General features: G+C 39.3%; 1 long non-coding RNA gene across 1 annotated transcript; it reads left to right on the forward strand.

Annotated features, from left to right (window-relative positions):
• The first annotated feature begins 79 nt into the window (after positions 1-79).
• LOC114487986 (uncharacterized) lies at positions 80-22,272 on the forward strand. The gene is made up of 3 exons (XR_003683599.1): positions 80-170; positions 5,374-5,537; positions 20,749-22,272. It is a non-coding gene; the product is annotated as an uncharacterized lncRNA (long non-coding RNA).
• The last annotated feature ends 284 nt before the right edge of the window (positions 22,273-22,556 follow it).

Here is a 22,556-nt window from a genome sequence, read left to right on the forward strand (position 1 = left end):
CAGTATAACTTCCGGTTCCCACCGGTGCCAGATGGTGGGCCCGCGAGCCGGGGCAAAAGGACTTCCGGTCTCCGCGAGGGTAGCGGCCGGCTGTAGGCGTGGACTGTCGAGTGGTGAAAGGCTGCTAGATCTGCTGTTGTTTGCTGACCGGGCAGTCGTCGTTTTCACTGGTACATTTATTAATGAAAATTGAAGGAGAAATTAAATTTGCAACAAAATGCATCTAAGCAAGTATTTATATGGCCTTTCTTGTTTTCTCTAATGTTTCCTAAAGGTCTTAAATTTCTCTCCTGTAGGTTTTCACGCTACCAGTAAAAAAAGGGTTGTGGGTGGGTTATACTGAATGGAGGAGGAATTTTAAAAAGAAAGGAGAAAAGCACCCAGAAAAGAACCCAGAAAAGAGACAATAACTTCAAAATGTCCTGACATCATTGCTCTCTTTAAAGCAACATGAGTCCTGTTCATCCAGGTCTTGCCTCCTCTAACCCAGCTTTTTCAAACACTTCAAAATTGCCTTTAATGAAATCCTTATGGAAGATTTTAGCCTGGAGAGACCTTTGTTTTAGTTTAAATATTTACTGATTGCAAGGAGGGACAAGACCTAAAAAGCAAAAACTGTGTGGCCTCCAGTTCCTAAGGTTCTTCCATCTAACGCAGTCATTCCTACTTCAGTATGAGGCAGAATACAAAGTCCTCAGGAGAAATACAGAGAGCCACTGTCTTCTGATTAAGTTTGGGAACAGTTTTCATGCATGATAAGGAGGCAGATATGATGAAGCTGTGCATTCTCTGGGAGCTCAGAGATGGAAAAACATGAAATAGATGGTGGAGCCTGGAGCGTGGACAGATGTATTGAGACATGAGATCTGAATGTCACACTCATGAATTTGGACTAGATATTTGTTATTATCATGGAAACATGAAAATCACAAATTACTTGATGCCAGAGTATAAATTGATGAAGAACGCTGAGAAATCAGAATAACTTTGGGTTACTCTGAAGCTGGTGTAATATGGCTGAGAGAACACTGGTGAAGGATTGAAACCTGGCGCTGTGACAGCAAGTGCATAATCATGTCCAATAAATTGATTTCGCTAGGCTTTTTTGTTCTCATTTGTAAAATGAAGGATTGGTCTAGATTATTTCTAAGGTTCTCTTCTTAGGCAAAAGTATCAATGATTTGCTAATTCTGTGACTTCAGAAAAAAGTTTTTTCCATTAACCTTACATGTTGTTTGGTTTCCCAACTGAACGGGACAAAATGTAAACTAGAAAACAAAAACCTTTTTACTTAGCTAACACAAACACCCACAAAAGTTTATTTGCCTTGTTGAAGTGAGATATTGTTAGACTAACATTAATGATTGTCCAAGGGTTGATGACTAAGCCTCTAAGAACCTTGGACTTGGAAGCCTTTCCCGAATTAAAAGCATCTGGAGTTTTCCTAGTCAGTACCTAGAACCCAAAACACTAGAGACTCTAGTACTAGTTTTGGTGGTGTTTTGACATAGGAATACATATAGTTGTGGGACACAAAAAGTCAAGGATTTTTGCCTTTTTGAGATTACAGGATGGATCATTTGTTAATCCATTCACCCCTCAACAACCATCACCTGAACATCATGCACATCCCAGGCACTTGGCACTGGACCTCAGGAGGAAAACAAAACCTTTCCTGCCCTGTGAAGTTTGCAGTACAGTTGGGGAAACACACAGTAAATAGTTAAATTAGTGTATAATTTCAAATTGAGACAAGTGCTACAAAGATGATGAACATCTCCAAACTGTGAAAGGGGACTGGGTATGACTTCCGGTGTGACTTGAAGGTAGAGATCTTCTAAGAGCAGGGTGAAGAGCAAGTGTGAAGGCACTAAAGCTGCAAAATCTTGGTACATTCCAGGAACTGAAAGGAAGGCAAAGCAGCTGGTGGGTAGCCATTGAGAAGAAGGTTACATATTGAGGTTGTGTGTTAATTTCATGGCTTACGATGTGCCGGGCACTATGCTAAATTCCATTTCATTTCACATGCTCAAAACCCCTTCAAAACAGTTACTATATAGTAGATGAGAAATTAAGGCTAAGAGCAGCGATTCTCACCCCGGCTGCATATTAACATCACCTGTGTATCTATTACAATTTCTAGTGCCTGAGCCTCACCCTCCATGTATTCTGATTTGATTGGACTGAAGAGGGGGCCTGGGCCTTTTTAATAAATCCCTTGTGTAATCCTAATATGAAGCCAGAGTTGAGAATCACTGTCTTAAAGTTAATTTGCCCAGGGTCACTTGGCAACTAAGCGGCAGAGGAGAGAAATTAAACCCACATCTGTCTGATTCTACAACCTGTGCTTTTAGCCACTCACTAGTGCCCTGTCAACATTCAACTACATGTAGCACCAGTTGCATACTAAAAACTTTGTAAAACACTGAGAAATAAAAATGAACAAGACAGAGCCCTTGCCTTCATTAAATTCACAGCCTTTTAAGGCAGAAGTCTCAGTAAATGAAGCTAGGCCAGCTCATGTAGGCAGAAGCAAGTCAACTGAGGACTGTCATTGAGATCAGATATGTTCTTCCTATTTTAAGCTAGATTGGCACTGAAGGTAACTGGTGCATCAGGGGATCTACGTAGGCAGCTAGCTATCGCAATCATCATCTGAGAGATGGTACAAGCCTGAACTAAGGCAATGGTGAGGGTTCAAAGAGAATTGGCAGGCCTTGCTGACCACTGACATGAGGGTGAGGTCAAGAAAGAAGTGGAAGATGACTTCAGAGTTTTGAGTTTGACAGACTGAGCGGAAGTGAACACCACTGATCTAGAACAAGAACACAGGACTTGAATCTGGGGTCGAACGAGTTTGAAATACTTGTTGAACATTTAGGTAAAAATGTCTAATAGAGTACTGGAAATGTGCATCTGGAATTCAAGTGAGCAAACGGATAGAAATAGAGATCTGGAATCCTTGACCTCCAGGTGGTAGTTGAAGGCATGCCTTGCATAGTGTGTATGGAATTTTTTTAAAAAGACAATAGAGATCAAGAGGAAAAAAAGCCACAAAACCTGACATTGCTGTATTTGAATAGTTCAATAAAGCTATTTTTATCTGCAGTGATATTAAACACAGTCAACTCATGATTATCTATGATGAGCTTTTAATGCTTTCCAGACCTTCCCTGGGCACGCAGCAAATTTAACAGATGATGCATAACCATGGAATGCAAACCAATTTTAAATATTGGCTAAATATTTAAGAATGCTATATGATGCATTGAGAACTGTAACAGAAATATCCTACAACAGTGTTTTCACACATAAATAATTTGTATGTAACCCTAGTTTTTACTTCAGTCATTTTGATAATGTTACTTAAACCTACAAAAATTATAATGTTCTAAACATAAAACTAGGTAGAAAATCCATAGGCTTAACTCCTACTTCTATAAACCAAAACATTTGCAAAATAAATATGAACAAAAGCATAAAATAAGTAAGCTTCAAATTATAGTAATGTGAAAGGTGTTTTTTGAAACTGAAGCATTTCCATAAAGACTGAAGTAGTTGCTACAGAATGAATTATTTTGAGATAAAACATGCTCTTATTACTGTTTATCATGTGATGGCCCAATTCTGTCACTACTTCTCTTTATTAAACCTTTATTTGTACAGTCAACCCTACCATTATTTGGCCTTCATTTAGAGCAAATGATAATATAAATCCATCTCTGTTGTTTTTTAATCAATGTAAGACAATTAGAATCCAATCTTAAGAGAAATCATGTAGCAGTGCTCTGCTAGAACATGTTTATCAACATGATTCACAACATGCTTCTATTAATATTTGAAGGTTATCATGTAATTAAAATCACATCATTTAAAAATTCTCCAGTACATTTATGGACCACTGAGAATGTACTCATGTCCTCTAAAGATCTGCAAACACTACTTTGAAAAAAGCTATCATAGGTTATCCAGAGTTTTTGCTTATTTATGCCTTGTAAAATTCCTTAGCATAAATCTCCAATTCCCAAAATGTATTCCGTAGAATTAATATTAACAGGAATTTGTGGAGAAAAATAGGATTCTGTGCTCATATGTGGTAAGCATTGGATTAGAAAAAATTAAACAGATATTGTCAATATGGGAATTTTGAGACCCTGTAATATTCCAGGACACAATTTGTTCCATGAAACATTTGTTTTTTTCCCCCCTTCGGAGCATCTCACAGAGCTAGTGGTTGTTTATATACTGTCAAACATCCCTCTCTAATATGTTTAGGGGAAGTTGAAGTAATGAAGTTGCATTTTACGGTGAAAGCTGTTTATAAAATCCTCTGTCATCAATCAATCCATAATCATCTACATAGAAAGCACGCTCTTAGGGCATATGGCACACTTTTCAGTGCCTAGGGTGGTGCCTGGTTTGTATTGTAATACGAGTTCAATAAATATTTGTTGGGTTAATTACAATTTTGTTGCGTTTATTTGTTTTACGTCAATAGTGGTTGCTACTATTTTGGTTTCATGAACTACGTACGTAGCATCTGGAGAGAAGACTGTGATCAGAAAACTATTTTTATATAGACTTCTTATATAACTAGTGTTTATCCTGAAGGAGCAGAAAGAAATTTGTCTTAGAATCTGTACTGTCTAATACAGCAGGCACTAGACACATGCATCTATTTAAATTAATTAAAATAAAATAAAAATTCAGGTCCTCAGTTACACTAGCCACATCTCAGGAGTGCAATAACCCACGTGATGGACAGTGCAGATTATAGGACACTTCTATCATCACATGAAGTTTTACTGGAAAGCACTGATTAGATGATTTATGTAAATTTAGCTGCCTCAAAATACTGAAAAGGTAAGAAAAAAACATCAAGAAATAGAGGTAAAATCATTATCTATCCACCAATTTGTCCATCTAAAATTTATTGGTTCTTTTAGCATGTTGGAGACAGAATTATGTAATGCAGAGGAGCCCAGTGGTTTTAGTTTTACTTTAGGAAAAAGTTTGAGTTATGGCATTCTAAGCTTTCAGACTTGGCACCAGCCTCTTCCAGAGGGACGTGCCAATTTCGGAAGGCAGTGTGGTTTCTCAGCAAGAATCATGAGTAGGTGACCTGCAGAAAGTCTATAGAGCACATTAACGTGGGCCAGGTTATAAAGAAAAAACCTCCCGCTGGAAACAGCGTTTGTTGGAATGTATTTTAAGGAGGACCTTGAAAGCATCAAACATCCGAAAAGATAAAGAGGGATTCGCAGGCTAAAATCTAAGGGAAATGGGACCCCAGGAAAGTAAGCAGAGCAAGGAAGCCACTCTTGCCCTGAAATTATTTGCTGATTGGGAGAAACTGAAATTCTGTTTTGGCAGACTTTTCAGACAAGAGACAAGGTAACATCTTGGCTGCGAACTTTTGGCGTTAGAAACCTCAAACTGAAAACGCAGGACCCCGAAGAACAGCACCTTTGACCATGTGAAGTAATCCCACGCGCCACCCACAGGCGGAAATGAGTGGAGCAGCGGGAAATTCAAAGGTACGAAATAAGTACCTGTGGAAATGTAGCCAGAAGCTGGCCTTCGGGCAAACTTGCGTTCCAAATTCACTCCACCCCAGTAAATACAAAAACTTCCTGTCTCTAGTTTTGTTTAAAGTGGTCTTAGAACCATAGGGTCCAAAATGCCTGTGAACTGAACCCTTCTAAAGGTTCTTCCAGTCTTTTCCAAATACCAAGCCCACATCTAATACATCTAGAAGTTTCTTTCGTAACACTCATCTTAACCAAGTATCCAGAGCTTTCAACTTATTTGTCATAGGAACAAAAACCACCCTTTTCATGTTTTCATTTCATCAAATTACAAATTTTGTATTACTTTATGTAATTCCAACCACACAACTGGTAACAATCACAGTGAACTCTTGGTGGACACACAGCCTAATTGCTGGGGCCACAAGAGCCTGGGGCAGCCGGCCGCGGGAATGCAGGAGGCTCTGCCAGGGAAAGGGGGCTTTTACTCTACTCTGAGTACGGGATCTTCTTTTTTTTTTTTTTATTTTATTGAAGTACAGTTGATTGACAATACTGTGTTAGCTTCTTCTGGACAGCAAAGTGACTCGGTTACATACGGATATCTATTCTCTTTCATATTCTTTTCCGTTATGGTTTATCCCAGGGTATTGCATAGAGGAGGACCTTGTTGTGTATCCATCCTCTATATACTAGTGTGCACCTGCTCATGTCAGACTCCCAGTCCTTCCCTTCCCTCCCCTCCTGCCCACACCCCAGCCAAAAGTCTGTTCTCTTTGTGAGACTGTTTCAGGTTCTTCTTACATCCTCTGTCAGCTCTGGGAGGAGACCGGGAGGCTCACAGAGGGAAAGGACTTGCCCAAGGTTTATTATTAGTTGGGTCAGAAGAGCAATCAGATCTTTGATTCCTAATCCTGTGCTCTTTTTTCTTTTTTTTTAAAATAGAATTCATCTTGATCTCAGGACCATGCTTTACATCTTTTAGATCATGTAAAAGACATTTTTTCTACTGTATTAGCTTAACAGACTCTGAGACAGTAATAGATAATTCTTGGTATATTTGTAGGTAAAGCTTTTATACATTTTCTTAATAATATGCCCAGCATACTCAATATAAGTTATTTATCATTTCATAACTCTGTACGCTGAGATCACCCACTCTTCGATAATAGTTACAAATGTGAGGTGATTTCATAATAGGGATGCTTATCTTCTTGCATGTAAACTCATTAAATGTCTACTGCAATTACTGACCTTAGCTTAATTGTAATTTTTTTTTAATTGGTAGCTCGCTCTATACCACATTCAAGCAAACTGGAAGAAAAGAGGAATGACAGAGGTGCTTATAAATCAATCTAGTCAGAAGCCGGCAAACTAACCTGAATTCTCATGGTTGCACTGCTTCAATCCGTGATGATTAGTGATGTGATGATCAATGCTGGCTACAGAAAAAAAAAAAAAATGTGGTCAAAGAGGGGGGCAGGAAGGGGAACAGGACAGGTAGAACCTCCAATACTCTGAAAGAAGAGGGCAATGAGAAGGGTATTCACCATTTAGTACTGGCCTTGCTGTAACCCTTTCAGGGTGTTTTTCGGGTCTGTTAGGAAGCAGTGATGACTAAAGTCAATAAATTGACTTTAGTCAATGTATATAAAGTCAAATGGTCCCTGTAAGCCTTGGTATGTATCATCAGGCAACAAATAAACTGAACAAAGCCCAAACAAGGTCACCATGGATGAACAAGGAAATGCAAAATACAAACTCTGAGACAAAGTCACTGAGGCATAAAACATCAGGGTGAGAAGACAACTGGAAAGATTATAGACTATAAACTATTTGTCAGAGAGGCAATGATAGAGACCAGGAAAAAAGAGGCCACACTAGCTATTAATTATTACAAGGGCCCATACAAGTTGAGGTCAAAAAACATAACAAGGTACTTTCTAAGGGATTTCTCTCCTGCTAATTCACCACACTGCCGTTCCAGCTCTGCAATACTCCTTCATTCAAACTGAATCACACAGGAGGGGCTTATACAGCTTTCACTCTCCCGAAGGCAATAGGTGTATTCTAAGCTCTTATTGAACTTAAGCTAGACTCACAGTTGTCTAAAAGGGTATATTGCTTTTATAAGGGGCTGAAAAATGTAGCAGAGAATTTTCTCTGACTTGCCAGTTATATATATATATATATAAAAGCAGAGGATTTTATCTGATAACAGATGGAGGACACAAATGATTAAATAGTTTAAAATTTCCCAAAAGAAATATGTATAAGGTAGGTGATGTAATAGACATAAAACACACCTATAGAAATTCAAGGGCTTGAATTTAGATTTCTTTTGGGATTTAGATTTCCCCAAAACAGGAACTATCAAAATAATTTTCCATAGAAATAAATTATTTGAAATGCTTTTAAATTCAAAGGGGAAAGGGAGGAGAGGGATAAATTAGGAGTATGGGATTAACAGATACAAAGTACTATACATAAAATAGATAAGCAGCAAGGCTTTACTGTGTAGCACAGGGAACTATATTCACCATCTTGTAATAACCTATAATTGAAAATAATCTGAAAAAATATATATATAACTGAATCACTTTCTGTACACCTGAAACTAACACAATATGATAAATCAACTCTACTTCGATAAACTCTTTTAATTAAAAAACTTAAATTTAGTTCCTTGGGAATTTGAGAAGCCTGGCTTTTTTCTTAAGGCTAGGAATTAATGCTTTAATAATGAGGACAGAAAATTAAAAGAACTTAAGACTTTTCAGAAACAGATCTTAGATTCATAAAATTAATTTTAGTATTGAAGTATGACAGAACCATCAGTAGAAAAGACATTCCAAACTGAGAAATAGTATATGTTGCTCAGTGATGGCCTGGAGAGTCCTGGTGATGCTTAATATTCTCGGAGGGTTTATTGGACACCTTAGCTCCAGTAGATCTCATAGCTCCTCTGTGATTTTAAAGATTGACCCTCTGCTAGAGCTCAGTTTTCTTTGAGGAAGCCTGCACTAGTGGAAAAGCGTGAGCACTCTTTAGAAGGAGGCATATCTACGTTCTGGTCTCTGCTCTCTATCACCAGCTGGGTATTCTTTGGCAAGATGCCTGACTTCTCTGATCCTCCATTTCCTCATCATTAAAGCACTGGGTTGGCCAAAAAGTTCGTTCGGGTTTTTCCATAAGATGGTACAGAAAACCCGAACGAACTTTTGGGCCAACCCAATACTTCCTGTTGTAAGGAATATATCTGATAAAGTCATAAAAGATCATAGTTTTGTGGGTAGTATTATTAATGACTTTGATATACATCTTGACAAATGGCCTTACTTCTATTGAATGTCTCCAGGATTGGGACTTTCTTGCCTCTTCATCTTTGCACACACAGCTCCAGGTATGAGAGAGTTCCTCCTGGGGTTCAACTGGACTCGGCTTCTCTATGGCTCCCACCTCTTGATTCCATTCCATGTGACAGCTTTTAAATTGTTCATTTTTCCTCCCACTCCACACTCCCCACAGATTCTTGTAAATCTGGCTAAATATACTGTTTCTTTACTCATTTTCCATAGCACAGTTTCTCTGCCCCCTTCTGTAACTGTTGCTTTCTTCTGGACATACTTCAGTCTGTCAATTTACCTGCCGTAGGGTTACTTCCAGAACAAACACCAGAGTTGCATCCTAACATCCCTTGTTTTGGATACTTCTTTTAACACAATGTTCTATCACGGTAGCATTTTTTGGCAGCTACGTCCCACTATTAAGTTGTATTGAGTTGTTAAATTTAAACAACTCTTAAATCCTTTCCACGTGCACAAACCACATTTTCGTTATCTTTTTCTTTTATAGTTGTGAGTAGAATTGGGGCTGTTTTGGATGTTTCCACCTTGTCCATTGAGGGTGAGGGGTGGATGCCTAAACGAAAGGGTTTATAATTCAAAAGGGTTGAATTTCTTCTTCTTAAACCATGTTCATAGCTACTACCTATAAAGATCTCTGGGGTACAAATTCCACCATTTAACATAATACCTTTCAGCTTTGTGTTACCTACAGCCTGTATCTGCATGCCATCATGCTATCATAATCTTATTCCAAGTCCTTAGTAAACAATTTGTGTAGTACAGCGCCAAGCCCAGAGGCCTGTGTTGGGCTCTAGAGAGAGCCCTGCCTTTTAGTTGACATAAGTCCATTCACCAGAAAGAACTCTGCCTACTGTACACCCAACTCACATTCAGAGTGCTATCGTTAGAAGTTGGTAAGTTCATGTAGAAGTTGAAGCTAAGCACTTCATCCTCACTAATTTATGCTGTTTTCTTTGCCAAAGGCTTACACATCATCTCCTTAATAATTGGTCTCAGATGTCCAGCCCATCTCCGGAGTTCGCAGGATTCACCTCTGTATTGAGAGGAAGACGTTGTGCATTTTCAGTCATCCCTAATTCTCAGGATGCTTCAGAAATTATTGACAGGAATCCCTCTGTTTTGTCCCAAAGTTCTTTCAGTGTCTAAGAAAGGCACCCCATCATGAATGTCATGAAACACCGATGTATTTTGCAGGCAGCACCTAACGAGTCTTACACATTCCTTCCCTCCCTGACAGTCTTTCAGCTGGAGAAAACATAGGAATTAAAGCAGATAAGCAGTTCTGCTTTCTTCCTTTTCTCTTTTAGCACTGTGAATGTCTGGGTCTACAAGGCTCCTTAAACCATGGGCACCTTTCTGGGCCATCTGTGACTCACCACCTCAGTCCTGAACCACGTACATTTGTATTGTTCATAACTTCACCCTGAGCATTTGCACTCTACAGTCTGACCTGGTTTCAGCCTGACTCTGTGACTTCTTTGTACTTTTCACTCACTTCTACTTGCCTTCTTAGACCTGATCGTTCTCATACCTTGACTTCTCTCTTTGCTCCTAACCCTTGGGTCTCCCAAGGGGAAATGCTTCTCTTCAGCCACCGGGTTCTTTCTTTAGGGTGATAACGCTTGGATCTGACATCCTCACCAGGTATCCCGGCTATTCATTGCTGTGTATCCAACCAGGGAGCAGCTGCATCACCTTTAAGTCACAGGGTATCACTTCTGCCGTACTCAGTTGGTCAGCTGCTCACTAGGGTTGGCCCAGATTCAGAGAGAGGAGCCATAGATGCCACCTCTCAAGGAGAGCAGTGTCAGAAGATTTGCAGACAAGATTTTAAAACACCGTACCAGATAAGCAGAGCCCAGAGAACAGAGACCAGGCACCATGCAGCAAAGGCATCTGTCACTTGCTTTTCCTCCTCCACATAAGTGGACAAGTCCTTTTCTGTTTGTTTGTTTTTTGTTGTTGTTGTTGTTTTTTGCCGTACGCGGGCCTCTCACTGTTGCGGCCTCTCCCGTTGCGGAGCACAGGCTCCGGACGCGCAGGCTCAGCGGCCATGGCTCACGGGCCCAGCCGCTCCGCGGGGCATGTGGGATCTTCCCGGACCGGGGCACGAACCCGTGTCCCCTGCATCGGCAGGCGGACTCTCAACCACTGCGCCACCAGGGAAGCCCTGGACAAGTCCTTTTTGATGATTTCACATGTTTTACATGGCTCCCTTCATTCTGGACATTAACATGTAACATTCTTACAGACTTACATGGCTGTTTAGTCTTTGAACATGACTGCTTGTCTATTTTCTGTTTGGATTCATCAGAGAAGACCCTCTGAACCCAAATCAGTTTATCAGGAGCATTTCCATTGCTCCTACCCCACTCTATTGCCAAAACTTAAACTTTGAAAATGTTTAATTTCTTTTCTTAGCGTCCCTATAAATGGAATGCTACCAATCCTTTCCTTCTTCTGTGTGCGTAATCCACTTCCACATACACACTAGGTGTTTGCCTCTCGTCACCCCTCTTAGGGCGCAGAAGGTATAACGGCATGGTCAGACAGACGTGGCTTAAATTCCCGCTCTCCCTTACTAGCTATCCAGGTAATCTGAAGAATGTGATTTCACTTCTTAGTAAAATTTAGTAAATTTTATGTGATACATGGGGATGATGTGGGATTAGATGAAAGAATACGTGGGAAGAATTTAGTACAGGTTAGGCACTCATTAAATGGTAGCTCTTAATATTATTCAGCTGTTATCCTTTTAACTGAAAACTACAATAATTACCTCCATCCTGTACTCCAGTTCTGCATGAAACAGCACCTGTATATCTGTACCAAACACCCTGGCAGGTGACTTTTATAACACCATGTGTTCTTTGTGTGTTGTTTTCCTGGTTTCATCAGCAGTTTTCATAAGATCCTCTAGGGTCACAGTCACCCATTTTTTTCTCTTCTTTTGTAAACCTTCTAGCCCCTGGTTCAGCTCTGAGCTGCACAGTCCAGAGGTGCATCTTAGATTATATAAACTCCGCTACGTTGAACAATTGAATGTAGGAGCCAAGACTGTTGCCCCAAATTTCTCTCCACAAATAACTCACAGACACGTTCCTACAGGGAACCTAATGTAGAGGAATGCTGCTTGTCCAGAATGATTGCAGTGCTTGTAGGTGTATAATTAGTCACTAGTCAGTGTGTAAATACTGTCTAAATTGCTTTATTTGTGAATGTGAAAAGCTCTGCAGAAATACAAAGCATTATAGGAACCGGGGCTGGACACAGGAGATAAGGTACTGTGGTGGGAGAACAAGTGAGTGAGGTATCAGTGTGTGTTGTGTATCCCTCTGAGGGGACAAAGCTTCTGGGTTCTCCCCGCTGTCACTTTCTAAGAACACTGACTCCCCTGGGTGAATAATTTAAAGGACAAATTACCGCTCTTCTGGGTACCAAAGCTAGCCATAAGCTGAAATTAAATTAAATCATAAAGCCCTACAAGAAACTGAGGGAAGAGTCAGAAATATAAAACCAAGGGAATCCAGAGCTAGCATGAAATATTTAGAGTCTGTGCGATGTCCTTGCCTTCCTGTGCTGATGAAGGGAAAAACTGAAAACCACCCTGGTACCGACTTAAAGGGCCACCATCAAATATCCATTGTTAAGTTCTTGGCAGTGGCTATTGCAATGATTTCAGTTCCAATGGGGTATTGGAGGAAGGTAGGAGACAGAGCACTAGATCAACTTCAAGTCCTTGCACTTCAGCTAAATAGCTGGGTGACCTTGAGCTAGTCACTACCTAATCTGGGCCTTAGTTTTCCTTCATCTTTGAATTGAGAAACATGAAATCAGAGTTTGTGTTTCTAAGATCTTTTTCCCCCATAAAAGCTCAAAGATCACAGTGAGCTGATAAAAACATGTATAAAATGTGCTGCCTATTAAACATATAATAAAATACAAATACTAAAATATATAGCAAAACATCTATTAGAATATAGAAAGTTCATTAGCTTTTTTTTTTTAATAGCTCCAGCCCTAGGATCACCATTAAAAATTTCCTTACATGTGCTCCTTAGCAAGGGGCCAGGAGACACAGGGACAGCTGTGGAAATGGAAAACCATAAAGCTTTGTACTAAAACACTGTGTCCCCACGTGTGTTTCCTCCAGAGGGGAATGAGTGTTTATGCGGTGGCTTAGAGGGGTGGTCCCACCCTGTATGTTGGAGTCAAGGGGCATTTTAAATACCCAAGATTGGCTTCTGAGGAAGGAATTCTGCATGCCTGTACTAAAGTGGAAATCCAAGGATCAGGCATTCTCCATCAACGGAATGAGGAAGAGTTGTGAAAGAGTGCTTTTATTTAATCAGTACAAAGCAGGGACTTTGGTAAACAGGCTGGCAGCGCTTCTGCTGCCAATGTGGCATGGAGCTCTAAAATAGAGTAAAAGTCAACAAAGCAGCTGGTGTTTTCTAGGTTGCTATGTCATTGAAAGGCCTGGGACACGTCCTAGGTCCAGCATAACGAGCTTAACTCTATCAGCATCATGGCTAAGGCTGCACAGCATTTACTGCCATGACAACATCACAGGAACAGGGAAATAAAATCCTAAGACACAATGGTCCTTACCCATGCTGGAAAGCTGTCCTCAACCTCTTGGCTTGCATGGGGGAGGGCTATAGGAAAGGCCACATGTCAGGAAATGCTCACCTAACTGGTGGTGCCCAGATCTTTGGATTTCACGGGTCAGTAAAATTTCAAAGGGAAAGAGAGAGACCGTCACATGGAGGCCAAATTTGACGCCATTATTTCACAAAATAAAAACATCTACAACCACTAACATTTTACGAAAGGGCATGTTAACACTAAAATGAAGGAAAGACACTGTCTCAAAATAAGAGTCCTCTAAATTGCTTACGTTTAGTTTTCAGACATACTCACTGCATTGCCCTTGAATTTTTTTGTTAGTCATGATCAGTGAAAACTTCTTGGACCAGAATGGTCCTTAGACCTGCATTTAGAAGTCCTGCTCTTTGTAAGATACTCTTAGAACTAGAAAGCCTCTTTCTCCAACAATTCCAGGCTTAAATGTCCTCAAGGCCAAACTTGCAGCCCTATTTCTACTTTGAAGCTTCTCCTGATTACCTATAACCATAATGATCTTTCTACTCTCTGAATTCTTTTAGCACTTATAATTTTAATGTATAATTTAGCAACTTGACTTTGTGGGAAAAGTTTTGGAAATTTAGAATGTTTCATAGATAACGTTTTTTAGTTAACATTTGTAGTTTTATTTTTAACTAAAAATTTTTAAATTTTTATTACTGAGAAAACCACGAGTTAGACATCGTTGAAGAAGATCGTTAACATTTGTAGTTTTATTTTTAACTAAAAATTTTTAAATTTTTATTACTGAGAAAACCACGAGTTAGACATCGTTGAAGATCTCAGCTCAGGAAAGAAAAAAAATACAGAAATCTAGAACAAAGATAAATCATCCATCATTCTAAATGCATCTGAAGTTGGATACGGTCTTTTAAGGTTGACAGAATAGAATCCAATATATTTGGATCAGGAGACTGAGGTGTTGAACAGACTGTAGTAGTACATTAAGAAAAGGTCACTAGACCTTTGATTTTAACATCGTCCCTTCTTTCATAAGCTCAGTAAGCGTCAGGACAATCACTCCCCCACTTCTTGTTCTAAATGGTCCCATATTCTCATTTATGTAGACAAACAGAATTCTATACACAGAAAATTATCTTAGAGGTCATTTAGTCTATACCCTTGTTTAACTGATGGGATATCTAAGACCCAGCTAAGTGAAGCAACTTGCCCCAAATCCCAAGGAGATCAGTATTAGGGTTAGAATTTCTACTGTGATGTATGATCTTGTAGGTATTTTATATAAAATAATCTTATATCCCCATATCTCCAGATATGCAGTACACTATACATCAGTGAAGTCCCTGAGAGAGATTATAAGGAAGACAAGGGTTTCCCAGTCCCATAGGCTCTCTTTTCTGCTTTCTTTTCACTCTTGACTATTTCTTCTTCCCTTCTTTGGTACCTACTACTCCTACCCTCTCCATTCACCACCCTACCCCCCCCCTTCAAACTCATTAAAACCTAAGTTCTCAAGAAAAGGCTATGATCAATTTATCCGCACAAGGTAAATTCCTAATAATCTTTACGGAGTGACTGTCATGTGCCAAACACTGTGCTAGGCATGGCTTCATGTGAGACCCTTCCTCATTTTCTTTTTTTGGTGATGGTCTTTTCTTCCTTAAGTAAAATCCAAGCCTTAACCTTTCCACTTAAATACATCTTTGAGATATTTTAAACATTTTTGGATGTTATTATCAAAACTACTCACATCCAAACCTGGAAATAAGGATTACCACTTCTGGAAAATTATACCATATGATCTCTGCCAATTCTCTAAACTTCTCTGGTCTCAAGTTTTCACATTTGTGAAATGGAAAAATTGCCTTTAATAGAGACTGAGGTATTGGAGGGTTGGGACCACACCTTTTAATCTTCCGTATGTTACCATACAGAGCTTTGTCTCGGGCTCTGCCCACACAGATGCTCAGGAAATGATTGCTGACTAAAGATTTTTATGAGCACTGATAGACACATACATGCAAAACACGATTTTTCCCTTGCCCCAAGTTACCCGGGAGCATCATTCTCATTCAGAGATGACCACATTTCAGAAAGTGGGTCTCATAAAACATACAATTTAATGAAGCCATCTGGGAAGATGATCGTCGTATAAATGCAAGGTATTGATATTATCTGGCTACTTGGGGAAATACCATGTAAATGAAAGTACAACCCAGCTCCATAATTCAAATCAAGTATTGATGTACAAAGTCTTTGGATAATGGACTTTGAAGATTGATATTTCTCGCAAATCTGAGGTTACTTTTCTTCCCTCCTTTGCAATTTTGCTATTTTTGCGATAAGATTTTATTTTATTTTTCAGAAAACATCTTTTTTGTTTAACAGGAATCTATCAGTGTCACCTGGGAGTCTTGAAACAGAAATTTTACATCTGACTTTATCGGGGTTTTTTTTTAGCTTTTCTTTTGAAGCAAGAAACGATTCAAACAACACAGGCGTTTCTTTCCTGCTCCAATAATTATGCAGAATGTTGTTCAGTAATTCAGCATCCCAACTGACTCAACTGCTTTCTTTTTCTTTTTCTTTTTTTTTTTTTAATTCTTCTAACAAGGAGGTCTGCCCTACTCCTGTACCCTGAGGGCTGTTCTGGATGGAGCCACGCAATGACCTTTTTAACCAATGTTACCTCCTTTCTCTGAGAGACAATTGCTGAAACAATACCAAGCTCACTCATGCCAGTAATCACAAAATGAACATTCAACCAGCTTCGGCACTCAATCTTTTATATGGTCGGGGAAAGGGATAGAGCATTTCCTCCACACGTAAGACTCTGCCTTACTACTTCTGCTGAAGGAATTACCTCTTGCATTGAGGCAGCAGCTGCCCCCATTCTGTAAACCAAAGTTCCTCTGGGCTTCTCACAGTCTCTGCGGGGAAAATCGGATGCAGTGTTTGTGCCTGATTTCCAGAAAACCTGAGTCCATTTAGCCCTAGCTAGCCTCAGCCTCCCCACTCAAAACACAGTCACCAAATAACAGTTAAATACAGTTGATCACGACATGGGTCCCAGATGTTGGTAGGATTCACGGACATGGTCTGGGTGTGTCTGCGGTGGGTTTGCTGGTCCCAGGGGCCACACAGAGTGTCCTTCTCAAGAACGTGCAGGGGTGGGGCATGGAGGCAGAGAGGTTGTTCTACATGCTTTGCCTAGCTGATGACTGGGGTGAGATAGATAGGGAATTGGTGCTATATCCTTGATCTTTAATCCTTTTCATATTCACTGAAGAAACTCTTTCTCTCATTGCTCATCTTCTTGCATCTCTAAATCATAGCCTAAAAGTAAGTGTGCCCAGAGCTGAGGTCAAGACATGGCCTACATCCCAGGGACAAATTTGCATACTCAGAAGCAGGGTAAGGAGGATGTGCTGGACTTTTTTCTCCTCGGGCTCTGCCAGGCACTGTCACTGCCCATCCCTGATGGAAAAAGAATATGCTGAGTTTCAGCTTAATGAGGCTTATGGGAAGTCTAGCATCTCGGAAGCCACATAAGCAAGCTCATTTAGTGAGTGCTATGGGCCAGACTGGCTACAAACATGAGGGTATAAGAAGGAAGAAAACCCAGTTTGTGTCCTCAGAGAGTTCTCAGCCTGGTAAGGACCTCATAGTAAATTTGACTATATAGATCTGTTGATATTCTCAACATTATTCTAAATGTTAAGAGCCTCCCAAAGTATTTTGCGTGTTGCAAAACATGAAACTAAATTGCAAAGGTGATGACAAAAATAGTCTGAACGTCCCAAGGGATTGGAACTCTGACTGCAGAAATAACAAGCAGAGAAACAATCCCATCCAAATAGCTGACAGTAATGAATCAGCACCTAGTATGTTGAGAGAAGCAGCAGATTTTCTGCAAAACACAATAGGTATACTGAGAAAAGCATTTCAATTTCTCATAAAACATTAGGCAATTACGGGAATATTTATTTTTAAAGGGTACCTTTATATAGAGACATTAGTCTTTCAGAAACCACATATTTTCTTAGCTGACTTCTATGCATCAGAGACAGGCAACCACAATATGAGAAGACAAAAAAGTGTGACACAATCTTTTCTTTGAGTCACAATATTGGTGGGAAGATGAGATCTTGCATATGGAAAAGTTAAAGGGATATTGTTTCACATTGTAAAAGATTTTTAAAACCCTTTGCCTAATATCTGAAAATTCTATGGACAAAAAAACAGATGTGTTACTATAACCAAGAGGTAAAAAATTGGGTTTAGAGGCTTTTTGTAGTCAATACGATGGGGTGGGGTTGGAGATGACAAAGGACTTGAGGTTAGGAACATGGGAAGTGCTGATAAAGCATTTTTCTGTGCAAACAAAAAGCAAAATCCTTTCTAATGATTTTCCCCCAAGTGATTTTCTGTAAGCATCAAAAGTATTAGACCAATAGGTTTTCATACTGTGTCATTAAAGTGTTTGGGAATTTTTGAGTCGAATATAGATATGTTCTAAAAAATTAGAAATTGTTTTTCTGATTATTTTTTTCTTCACAGCAAAGCATTCAGACTGTATAGAAAATGGTATAGAGAGAAAAGCAAAAATCATCCATAATCCTACTACACAGAGATAATCAATATTAACATTTTGGGGGATACTCTTCTACACATGTTTCTACGTATGTATACACACATGTTAGCGTATACTTTTTATAATAATGAACTCATATTAGGCATGCTGCAATTTAATGGGTTTTTTTACTTAATAATATATCATTTTGTATTTCAATAAATATAGGTTTAAATTATTATAGTGAGTTGAGTAGTGTCCCCCCCAGATTAATGTCCACCCGGAACCTCAGAAAGTGACTTTATTGGGAAGTGGTGTCTTTGCAAATTTAATTAGTTAAGGGTCTAGAGATGAAATCATCCTGGATTTAGGATGAGCCCTAAATTCAATGACTGGCATCTTTCTAAGTAAAGGAGAGGGAGACTTGGCCACAGAGAGACGGAGGGAGAGGACCATATGAAGATGAGGTAAAGATTGGATGGATGCGGCTACCGGCCAAGCAACACCTGGGGTCACCAGCAGCTGGAAGAGGCAAAGAAGGACTCTCTCCTAGAGGCTTCAGAGGGAGTCTGACCTTGATGATACCTTGATTTTGGACTTCTGACCTCCAGAACAGTGAGACAATAAATTCCTATTGTTTAAGTCACCAAGTAAGTGGTAATTTGTTATGGTGGCTCCAAGAAACCAGTACTGTACAGTTAGCATTTTTATTGGCTGCATAGTATTTACTGTATTCCATTCCACATGGATTACCACAGGGAATGGAACACAGTGATGGACATTGTTGATGGCTATTAAGGTTGCTTTCAGTTTTTCACTATTGCAAACAACATTGCAATGAATATTCTTGTTGAGGCAACTTTATGCCTTTTTGTGGGGAGGGAGCACAGCCTAATGGTTAACAGCATGGGTTCCAAAGCCAAAGATACTGCTTGAGTTAGAATTTTGGCTTTATCACCCACTAGCTATTACTCTAAGTAGTTACTTAACTGGAGGCTTGCTGTTGTGGGAAAATATTTTTTTACAGTGTCTGACATATAGTAAGTTCTAAATAAATATTTTCTATTTATGATAAATGACTAGAGATGGATAATTCTTTCCAGGTCAAAGAAGAGATACATTTTCAAAAATCAAATGCAAGTATAAAAGGCTGAATAATCTAATAAGCATCAGAGTTCACTTTTACTCACAGGAATACACATTTTCATAGTAAAATTATAAGTGTAAAAGGCTTTAAATACTTAATTTCTATCATCTCCAACAAAACAAAGAAAGCACGTTAGTAATTTCTTTTTATTGACCCCGAAAAGGCAGTTGTTAATTGTTCAGCATGTTGGCATTTAAGTCAGACTACATATAATTTCAACCACGGGTCTGCCACCTTCTAATATGGAGGAAAATTACTAAACTTCTATGTTCCTCACTTTTTCAATCACAAACTGGGGCAGTTTTCCCAGTCTCACTAGGACAATTCTAAAAGTAAACCGAGGTACTTTATGCAAAGTGCCTAATTCAGAACCTGGAACTTGGTAGAGGCATAAAATAGTGTGTTACTATTACTAAAAAAAAAAAAAAAAAATTAATGTCTAGACACTGAGGAATAGTCTATTGAACAAAAAAGACAAAACCTAAGATACTTGCAACCACTTCATAGATGAATAACAAATACAGGTGGTCTACAAGCTTCTGGATCCTGCACTCCATCAGTAAAAAATTTGCACCACACACCTCCAATATATGTATATTTATTTATAAATTATAAACATATATAATGACATTCATATGCCCTTCATAAAACTCAAAAATAGACGCTTCAAAGGGATGAGATAAAAATTTTAAAGTTGTGACGTTCCTTTTCTACACTTTAGTGGATCACCTGCAATGTCCCTCACCCTGGGTTCACATGCTTCACTTTGAAGATCACTGATGGTACAATATTCTCAACTACAAGATAGTATGAGGATGGGATGGGCTTAAGGATTTGCTGATCATCTACCTGCACATGGAACTAACCAGCAACAGATGTCTGGAGGATGTGAATACCTGTCTGCCTGACAAACACCCTACTTGCTCATTTTTCAAGATTTGGTTCTAAGACCACCCTTTGCATGAAACTACTGGGATTTCCAGGTAGAAGTGACAACTGCTTCCCTTGAATTCCCCTCTGCCTATACAGATATCGAGCGTGCATCTTAACACTTGGCTGTATTTACTAGCTTCTGTGTGTCTCTCCCCATATTGATTCTCAGCCCCTCAGTGCTGGGATCATGGCAAATTCTTCATTGATTTGCTAGTACTTGTTGTATAGTAGATCCTAAATAAATACATACCAAGTGAACGAGCTGACAAAACTCAATAGCAATCCAGTGCCTACAATTAGGCCGTTTCGGAAGCACATAGAAGAAAAAAAAAAAAGAAAATGCTTTGAAATGAAATGCCAACTAGAGCTTCTTCAACAGAGGGTTAAATTTAATTAGATTGTAATGTCTGACTTGTTTGCAGCAAATTGGACAGAATTTCCCAGCGAATCCTCCAGATACTTCAACGAAATTCTTGGTTGCCTCACTCCTCTGCACAGCCCCTCCTCTGCTCTACAGAGGAGGGGAGTTAGGTCTGGATAGGGATGTTTATGTACTTGCTAATCATACGTTTGTTTTCCCGCTAAGCTCAGCTCTGCCTGCCATGAATCGTTCCAGATGACAATCATTTTCATGCTTTCAAACAAAGGCTCCAGAAGGACCACGAAGAAGAGAACAAAGACAGAAGTTTAACATCAATAACAACAAGAAAAGAAGAAAAGATATTTAAGTATTCTGCTCCCTTTTTTTTTGCTATCTTATCACAGCATTTTAGTACTCCTGTTCACCTGAAATTAGAAGGTTGTGGGTAGGTTGGGACAAGAATTCAAATGGCTACAGTAAATAAGAAGGCTCAGTTCCACCCTATACTTACATCCCTCAAGAGTCATCTGAGCTTTTAAAACTCTCTCTCTTTCTCATCCCCCACCCTGTCTTTCATGTTAACTTGAAGCCACAACTAGTAACTGTTAGCAATATTTATTTCCACACTTGTTTCCCTAAAGCATTGTTTTACAAAATGGGTTCCATGAGATGTTCATAGATGCTCCACGGAAAAAGGTTCTGTGGTCAAATGTTTGGGAAATTTATGGTTATTACAAGTTAAACAGATTTCTCTGCAACAGGTCTTCTCTTGCCCTTTAATTTACCAGTGGACCTGGTCAGTCTCCAAAAGGAAGCATAGTTTGTACCACAGAACCCTATTTTTATGGAATCATTGAGCCAGACTAGTGTTCTGATTAATACAGTAGAAGAAATGCCACCCTTTGACGTAAGGGTTTGTCTTAAACTGGGAGCTCTTGTCATCAGAGACATAGACGTTTAGAACTACCTCAGTCACTTAGATTGGTGTGCAACTCTTGACCACATAGAGAAAACCTCACCAAGGAACTCTCCTAAACACTCATACAACAAATTTCATTCTTCCTGTAGGCTGACATCCATGTACCCTGGAGTCTGAAATGCCAATTCTGCAGAAAGAGATAGGCTAGAAATATAGCCTGGTGGAAAGGCAAAAGGGCCTGAACAGGCGCCATGGCTTTAGGAATATGCATCTCAGGACCTATATTGTGCATTTCATCTCTCAGCAGTTGCTTGCCAGAAGTGGAAATGCCCTTGCCTCTTAGGGTGCTTTCACAGAGAAGCCCAATTTTTCTATTTACTCCCACCCACCACAACACAACGCCTTTTTATTATACACAGCTTTTGTTTACACTGTGTTCCCACTAAGAGAATTCCTACTTAGTCTTCAATCTCCGGCTACTGCATGAAGACTGTTAAACTCTCTCAGTTCTCTGAATACCCACACCACTTAATGACTATACCAGAGGTCAATAAAGCATGGTCCTCCTTCCAAATACAGCCTGCCATCTATTTCTGTAGATACAATTTTATTGGAACACAGCCACACCCATTCATTTATGATTGTCTATAGTGGCTTTTTCTCTAAAAGGGCAGACTTGAGTAGTTGACCCAGAGACCATATAAAATGCAAGCCTAATATAATTACTAATCTGTTCTTTATAGAAAAATTTGCCAAATTCTGGTATATACCATTTCTTTAGTACTTATCAGAAGCTTCATGTAGGGATCATACTTTGATGTTTCTGTATGTCTTCTCAATGAGTTTGAAGCCCCCTGAGGATAGGGTCTATGATTTGTACATGTTTTGAACACTTTGTAATACTTAGCTCAGAATAAGTTATTAATGAACATTAACTAATCAATCAATTTCTTCTTGATTTTCTTTGAAAGAGCACAATTTACCCAAATTCTCTGTAAGATGTTTCTGGTACCAAAAAGGAAAGAGAAAATGATATCTTGTTACTTTCACACCATTTCAGTCTAGTTGTTTGTGATGCGAAGTGGGCACAGCCTACTCACCTTGGTTAGCTTCAAATTT

This window comes from Physeter macrocephalus, chromosome 2, assembly GCF_002837175.3.
Source record: "Physeter macrocephalus isolate SW-GA chromosome 2, ASM283717v5, whole genome shotgun sequence".
In the NCBI taxonomy this organism is placed as follows: domain Eukaryota; kingdom Metazoa; phylum Chordata; class Mammalia; order Artiodactyla; family Physeteridae; genus Physeter; species Physeter macrocephalus.